Below are 8275 nucleotides of genomic sequence, written 5' to 3'. Positions count from 1 at the left end.
AGGTTTAGGCTGCGGGGGATTGGGTTAGGTTTAGGTTGTGGGGAGGGATGGTTAAGGCTAAACAGCTGTGTCCTCTTCTTTCCACAGATCCGGAACTCCCTTTGTAACAGAATCAAGTATCATGCCTAGTTACACCCTCAGCCGTAGTTTACAAGACTGGTTGGTTAAAACAGATATTACACGACTAAAATCTACACCTGATAAAATGCTGCCTTTTTTACAGCGATAGAGAGGATGTTTCAATTGTCTGGGTTGTACAACTTGTAATTACATGATAACAGGAGATACTATCATGCACCCCTATATGGGGAATACATTTGCAATTAAATGGAGTCTATCTTGCAGTTCCAAATTTGTGGCATACGTTCTGTCTTGCCCATGCAGGCTACATTATATGGGCAAGACAGAGCAACAGTTTAAGGAGCATATGGCCCAACATAGGTCGGCTTTAGGACAGTGTTACAGAGTGGCAATAATGAACAGCCAGTCGCACGTCACTTTGCCCAATTTAAACATGGCATGGCCACCCTCAGATACCATATTGTGGACCATGTTCCAGTGTCCCTAAGAAGAGGAAACCACTCAAAATAACTACTGCAGTTAGAATCCATATGGATACATCAGTTGGATACCTTGTGCCCTAAAGGTTTAAATTAATCACTGGGGCTAAGATGCTTTTTTTAATCTAGTGCATTATATAACCTTGAGCTTTTTTGTTTATAACCTTGGGTTTTATTATAATGCTCTATTATCCTGTTTCTCATAACCAGATTTTACATGATCAATTATCAAGTACTATAGATTATTTTAGCATACGCTTTCAGATAGAAGCATACCGGTTCCTAGATACAAATTCTCTTCTGTAAAACTTTGTAGCTATTAAAGTAATAAGAGAGCTTATAAGACTGATGTTTAAGACTGCCATACTTTTAAAGGGTGTATACACATAAGTATTGTTATGTTTTTTTACAACATATTCACATTTGTGATTTAATATACTAACACTATTGATGCATATTTATTATACCAGTTTTTATTCGTCTTTTTATATTCTGTCCACAAGAGGGCGACATTTCATGAATTATGCACTGACTTTGTATGTCGTTTTTACACAGGTTGTGCAGTCCAGAAATCTTTCCCGTATGCTCCATTTAATGTACTTTATAGAACTTCTGAGGGAAAAGAGACGCCCTCATTCTGGATTAGCACCCTTACTTATTGGTTTAAAAGCATGGAGTATGGTAATGTATATGCACACTGTATTAGGCACAATTCTAGATAAGTCCTACAAGTTATATACTGTAGTGGAACTTTGGTTCATTTTTGGGGTGTGGGTCTCCCTGGATTGTGTTGGTTAATCTGTCTCAGGTCACCGAATTATAACACATTTTCCTTTATAACACATTTTAACACTTCACTATGTGTGTTTAATATATATGTACTTCACTTTTCAATTTTCATTCTTTATATGCAGCTGCAGCTGCTCCTAACTATCTCTTTACACTGCACTTTTCTTACTATGGTGGTGCCCTGGGGCGGCTTGGCCAGTTTTGGGGGGTCCTGTGCTCTGGATTTGAACCCTAGTATGTTAGGGACCTACCCGAAAGAGGTTACCTGGATATGGTGGGTAGGCCCATAACCTTGGCCATGATTATGCTAAAAACCTCTATTGATCGCAACATTTTATTGCATTTATATATATAATTAATTATTTGGAGTTGTGCACCTGAGATTTGTCTGTTTCTGTGCCTGCAATTAGTCACATCAGGTAGCACCTCCCATCATATATATAGTCAGGTTGTGCAGTCCAGAAATCTTTCCCATTAAGTCCGGATAAGTTACCAATGATGATGTCATTATCGCCTGTTTTGGTTTTTCCCCGTATTCAATTTGAAGGACTTGCCACTAATGCAATGTAATAGGCGGTAAAGTATCGCCTATGAATGGTAGGCAGAAAAAAGTGCAGAATTGGGGTTTTGGGGTGCAACATATCGGGAAACCCCATGCAGCCTTCAGACAGTCCCCCAAAGGTAATCTGTGTCAACATTTTTTTAAAAAAAACTTAAGGACACCCCAAAAATTGATTTAGCAAAAGGGGGCGGGGAAAAAAAAATTTGGGATACAAAGTTTCAACTTTAAATATGCTGACTCCCATTTTCAAGTACCCCAAATTTGCTGGGATAACTTATTTTCTTGAAAAAATACTCCTAAATACTATTCTGCATCAGGTATAGAAAAACGCTATTTAGAAGCTATTGAGCTCATTTAAAAACACCAAATACCTTCAGCGAGCCAAATCGGGGGTACCATAGTGAACCCCCATGTCAGAGCATCATTTGGCGGGTGACAGGCTGATTTCCCCAAAAATGACAGTACTTTCCGCTAGTTACAGTATCACCGGGTGCCGTTTACTCGTACTTGGAAATTGAATACGGGGTAAAGCGTGCACGTGCGCGATACTTTAATACTATATATTCAGGTACAGTATTATTTGTCATTGCCAATTAACATAGTAATTTATTTAACTATCTTTATACAATTCAACTTTTAGTTCTTTTCCATTTTTTTGTTATCTCAACTGTGAAGTAATAGAGAAAAAAAATCAAGAAATCAAATCCTCTTGATTAACTAATATTTACACCCAGATTTTTTTATGTATGGAGAGCACTGAAATCCCTATTCCAATCTACAATCCTTTACATTTTGTTGTATGTTCTCCTATAGTCTCCTTTAGTTATGATCTATAATTTGTATCTTTGATGATTGGACCACCAGGGAGGGGATTGATATAGTGACAAGCCACATGGAAAATATATTAAATCAAACTAAAATGCATTCAATGAGACAGATGTGGCCAAATATAACTTAGTTACAGCTCTAAGACATGATGCAAGTGATAAGGTGTCACAAGCTTTTGTTCTACAGGAATCTATCATGTTATATGCCATGTGTACAGTATGTCCGGTAGAATAATAGTTAAGTGAGAAAAAACCTTTAGGAATAATATGCTACACTATATGTACACTAGAGTATATACTTCTTAAATAGTTAAATGGCAAACTGCTGATTTTGGGTTATTGGTCAAACTGACAGATGTACTATGTGCTGTTCACCTAAAATAAATAGGGACAAGGTGACTCTTGTTTGTTCAGAAAATATTGTTTTTCAAAAAGCCAAGAATATTGACTGATGTGCTGAAAAATACTGTATGAAGGAAGTGAAATATCGCTCATTGGTTGAAAGTATGCCAACTGTATAATCTGCACGAGAGGCTAAAAATGTATATGAACTTTTAAAAAAAGTTGGTCCTTTTACCATATATGGCCATTCCATCTAATTTATGTCAACGAAATGCTGCCTCTCTCCAAGAGAATAATCCAGCCTGTCTTCCTATTTTCTTTCATCATTCTACAGTAATTCCAGTTAAGATTCAAGGCCAAGATGAATTAACTGTTGAGTGAATCTTGGCTGCATATACTGTGAAGGGTGCCTGTCTGGAGCATCCATAGTGCCTCTGCTATTTATGGTCCTGTGTGTGTAATAATATATATATATATATATATATATATATATACAACAAGTCAAAGATTTTGACATCTTCTCATTCAATGGTTTTTGTGTATTTAAATTATTTTCAACATAGCAGATTAATACTGAAGACATCAAAACTATGAAAGAACACATATGAAATTATGTTGTAAACAAAAAAGTTTTAAACAAATCAAAGTATGTTTTATATTGTAGATTCCTCAAAGAAGCTCCCTTTTTTGGATGACAGCTTTGCACACTCTTGGCATTCTCTCAACCAGCTTCATGAGGTAATCTCCTGAAAGGTTTTCCAGCAGTCTTGAAGGAGTTTCCAGAGGTGCTGAGCACTTGTTGGCTGCTTCTCCTTCACTCTGCGGTCCAACTAATCCCAAACCAGCTCAATTGGGTTTAGGTCGGGTGACTGTGGAGGCCAGGTCAACTGACGCAGCACTCCATCACTTTCCTTCTTGGTCAAGTAGCCCTTACATAGCCTGGAGGTGTGTTTGGGGTCATTGTCTTGTTGAAAAACAAATGATGGTCCCAGTATGCACAAACCAGATGGGATGACGTGGCGCTACAGAATGCTGTGGTAGCCATGCTGGTTAAATGTGCCTTGAATTTTGAATAAATCACCAGCAAACCACCCCTACACCATCACACCTCCTCCTCCATGCTTCACAGTGGGTAGCACACATACAGAAACCATCTCACAAATACACGGTGGTTGGAACCAAAAATCTCAAATTTGGACTCATCAGACCAAAGTACAGATTTCCACTGGTCTAATGTCCATTCCATGTGTTTCTTGGCCCAAACAATTCTCTTCTTCTAAAAACAAACAAATATAATTTGCGCTCCAAATGGGGAGTGCAGCCACTCGACTCAAAATAGGGAGGTAACTTTCTCCAAAATTAATTGAAATAAATACATTAAAAGTCAGGGGCTCTCCACTGGGTTACAATCAAAGTCTCTTGTGAGTCTCACATGCAAAACCGTCTTATTTGTTCATGTAAAAATTCCAATTTCCATCCATTCACATAGGTAATAATAACAACCTTTTACTCAATCATAAGGCTCACAGGAACCGCACATAAAAAAGAAAACAAAAAATGTATATAGTGAAGTACAGTAAGTATTGAAATTTGCTAAAATAATAATCTCCACGATTAGTGGGATTGCAAATACGTACCAGAGGTAGGAGTGTAATCAGTACACCAGCATGCGTGTAATATAACAGATTTAAATCCAGAATAGAAACCTGTTCCAGCACAAGCTAGTGCAGATAATCCTCCAGGATGTTACCATCTGGTGTAGGGTCTTTATCAAGGTGTGTATGTTGAAATAAGAATGGTCCTTATATATCCCCTCCCTTCCTGTCATTGGTTATTGGTAGGGAGGTAAGATATACCAATTACCCATTCAAGTAAATTCATTACTTCCGGGTTCGGATGACTGCTGACACGCACCTGAAGGACGCTGGGTATTCAGCTCACTGAACAATAACCCCACCATGTGATCAATATAGTCCGATCATGAGTCAGCCAAAATGTATTACTGGCATGGAAACCTTCCATGGTCGCGTCACATGGTCGGGATTCCCTGACCACATGACCCGCATCCATGGGCGTTCACAGAGATCGTCATACTGTCACATGATCGGAACTCTCCAGTCACGTGACTCAGATATCTGGGGATACACGATAGACTGCCACACCTCCAAAAAGGACTTCATTCAACCACACCACATGGTCAAGACTCTCCGGTCATGTGTACATGACAACACACGTGAGCAACATATACAAGCGGTGCCAGGGGCGGGTCAGCTGTCAATCAACAATGCGTTCCATATTAGGGAACGTAAATAAAAATACCGGAATTGGTGGTCAAAAAATATATCTAATACGAAACTGGTATAATGCTTAACACTGAGGAATATCATACATAGTAGAAATGGTGTGCATATTTAAAGTGTACCATACAGGACAAGTATCGATCCATATGTAGAATATAAATGATACAGTACTTAATAGTGGTCTAAGGAAATTATTCTGGGCACAATATGTTAATGTGCAAAAGAACAAATAAAATGCAGATAGTAGTATGCTCATAATTTACACTAAAAATATAGAAATGGATAAAAATGCAAACTTCTAAAATATTATCAAAATCATAAAAATCATTTGATCGCAAAGGAAATAATTCTGGGCACAATTTAACATGCAAAAGAACAAGTAAAGTGCAGATGATAGTATGCTCATAATTTATAATAAAATTATACATAAAAATGGATTTTAAAATGTAAACTTCTAAGATATTATCAAAATCATAAAGGCGTTTGATCTCAAATTCACTATTGAGACCTGATGGAACCAATGTTCGTAATTCGGAAATCATTTTCATTTCAGTTCTGGCTAATTCGTTATCAATCCCTCTTTTTCTCCAATGTTGTTTAATTTGTTTAATGCCAACCACTGTTTTGATCCCATCAACAGAGCAGGAATGGTATTGTTTAAAATGACTGGAGAGTGAATGATTTTCAAATCCCCTTTTTATATTTCTTAAGTGCTCTCCCCACCTTTCTTTCAATGTCCTAGAGGTCCTTCCAATATATTGGAGACCGCACTTACATTCGATGAGGTACACACAATTGCGACTATTACAGGTTATAAAATCCTCAATATTACATTTTTGTTTTGTAGAATTGGACACATATTCTACTACTTTATTTTCTTGTAAAGTGTGACATTAGATGAGGTACACACAATTATGACTATTACAGGTTATAAAATCCTCAATATTAAATTTTTGTTTTGTAGAATTGGACACATATTCTACTACTTTACTTTCTTGTAAAGTGTGATTGCTACATACTGTACAAAGTCCACATCTATAAAACCCTTTACTCTTTATCCTATTAGGTTTCTTTACATTAATATTTAATTTATTAAAAAAATTGCTTAAAATATCCTCCTTTCCTTCCCATATAAAAAAAATATCCCCTATATATCGAAACCACTTTTTTATGTGACTTGCATACTCGTTATCTCTCCAAATAGTGGTTTCTTCCCATAGACCCATAAATAGGTTCGCGTATGATGGTGCAAACCATGTGCCCATTGCTGTACCGCACAACTGTTGGAAATATTCCTCATTGAACCAAAAAAAGTTATTATTTAAAATGAATAAAATACTCTTAATTATAAAATTGATCTTTTGTTCAGGCATACCACTTTTTTCCCAAAAAAATCTTACAGCATCTACCTCTTGCATGTGGTTAATAATAGTGTATAGCGAACTGACATCTGCTGTCACTAAAAAATAATCCTTCTGCCATTCTACTTCTTTAATTTTATTCAGGATATCAGTCATATCTTTCAAATACAACCTATTTTTATAACCTCTGGTTGAAGATGATAATCTACATAATGGGAGAGGTTTGATGTAATGGCATCCATTCCTGATACAATTGGTCGTCCCGGTTGGTTCTTACTGTCTTTATGTAATTTTTGGTAAAATATAAAATACTAGAATAGAAGAGTTTTCTCTCACAATATATTTTTCCTCATTCTCAGACAGGATACCCTCTAATTTGACTTCTCTAATCATTTTAGTGAGTTCTCTCTCACTTCTTACATTGGGGTTGCTTTTCAGTTTTTTGTAGGTCAAAGCACTACCTAACTGTTTCTGGACCTCAGCTTCATATTTCCATTTGTCCATCACAACAACCCCCCCCCCCCTTATCAGTGGGTTTGATGATTATCTTTTGATTTTTACTTAGGTCTGTAAGTGCTTGTGTTTCTTTGACCATAAGATTACTATTTTTGCCACATTTGGGGTTAATCTGTTCTAACTCTGAACAGACTACTCTATTAAAACTGTCAATGAAACAGCCTCAATTGAATACAGGATTGAAGGTGGATTTGGGGTGGAAGGTTTCTCTAGTATAGTTGTTGACATCTCCTTTACTTAAAAAATATATTTTAAGAGATACTTTCCTAATAAATTTTTGTATTTCTATATAGGTTTCGAATGTATTCAATTTATTATTGGGGCAAATTTCAATCCTTTTTTAAGAATGGAACTTTCCTCATTAGTGAGTGTATGCTCACTTAAATTGAAGACTTTCGTCTCAATTAAATCCTTATCGCCAGCAGATGAGGTCTCATCCTCCTGGTTAGAAAGGGATTTATTACCTTCTGCCCCTCTTTCCCCTCTTTTTCTTTTTTTCTTCTTTTGTGTTAATGCTGATACCGTTTTCTCTGACTCCTTCCTAAAAAACTCGGCTCAATAAGTAAACTGAACCTATTAAATGTTCGTATTGGATCTTTCCTCTGACTTTCGTTAGCATACCACTCATCTTTAGTTATTTATCCCTCTTTAAGAGGAGTAATTTTTTTTTTACTGTTAAATAAGGGATTTCTTCTCTCTCTCTTTCTTTCCTTATTTCTCTGATATCTGTCATTAGATTCCCTTTCACCTCTATACTGATCCCTTTGCCATTTGTGTGTTCTAGGTGTATATACTCGTTCTACAAATCTTGATCTTATGGGACCACGATTTGCTCCTCTATGATCTTTATTTCTAACTCTTTCTCTTTCTTGTCGTATCTTATTCCTTTTTTCTTCAGACAAAACACAGCTACAAGGAGTTTCTTCTCTCTTAGGTCTATTCATAGAGGTTATTACGCTTCCGTGATCACTGATAAGTGATAAATTATTTAAATCCTCTTTATGGGTATATGACCCTT

The sequence above is a fragment of the Taudactylus pleione genome, unplaced genomic scaffold, assembly GCF_031769625.1.
Source record: "Taudactylus pleione unplaced genomic scaffold, aTauple2 ptg000199l, whole genome shotgun sequence".
NCBI lineage: Eukaryota > Metazoa > Chordata > Amphibia > Anura > Myobatrachidae > Taudactylus > Taudactylus pleione.
The sequence above is the reverse complement of the archived record's forward strand: the minus strand, read 5'-3'. Positions refer to the sequence as shown.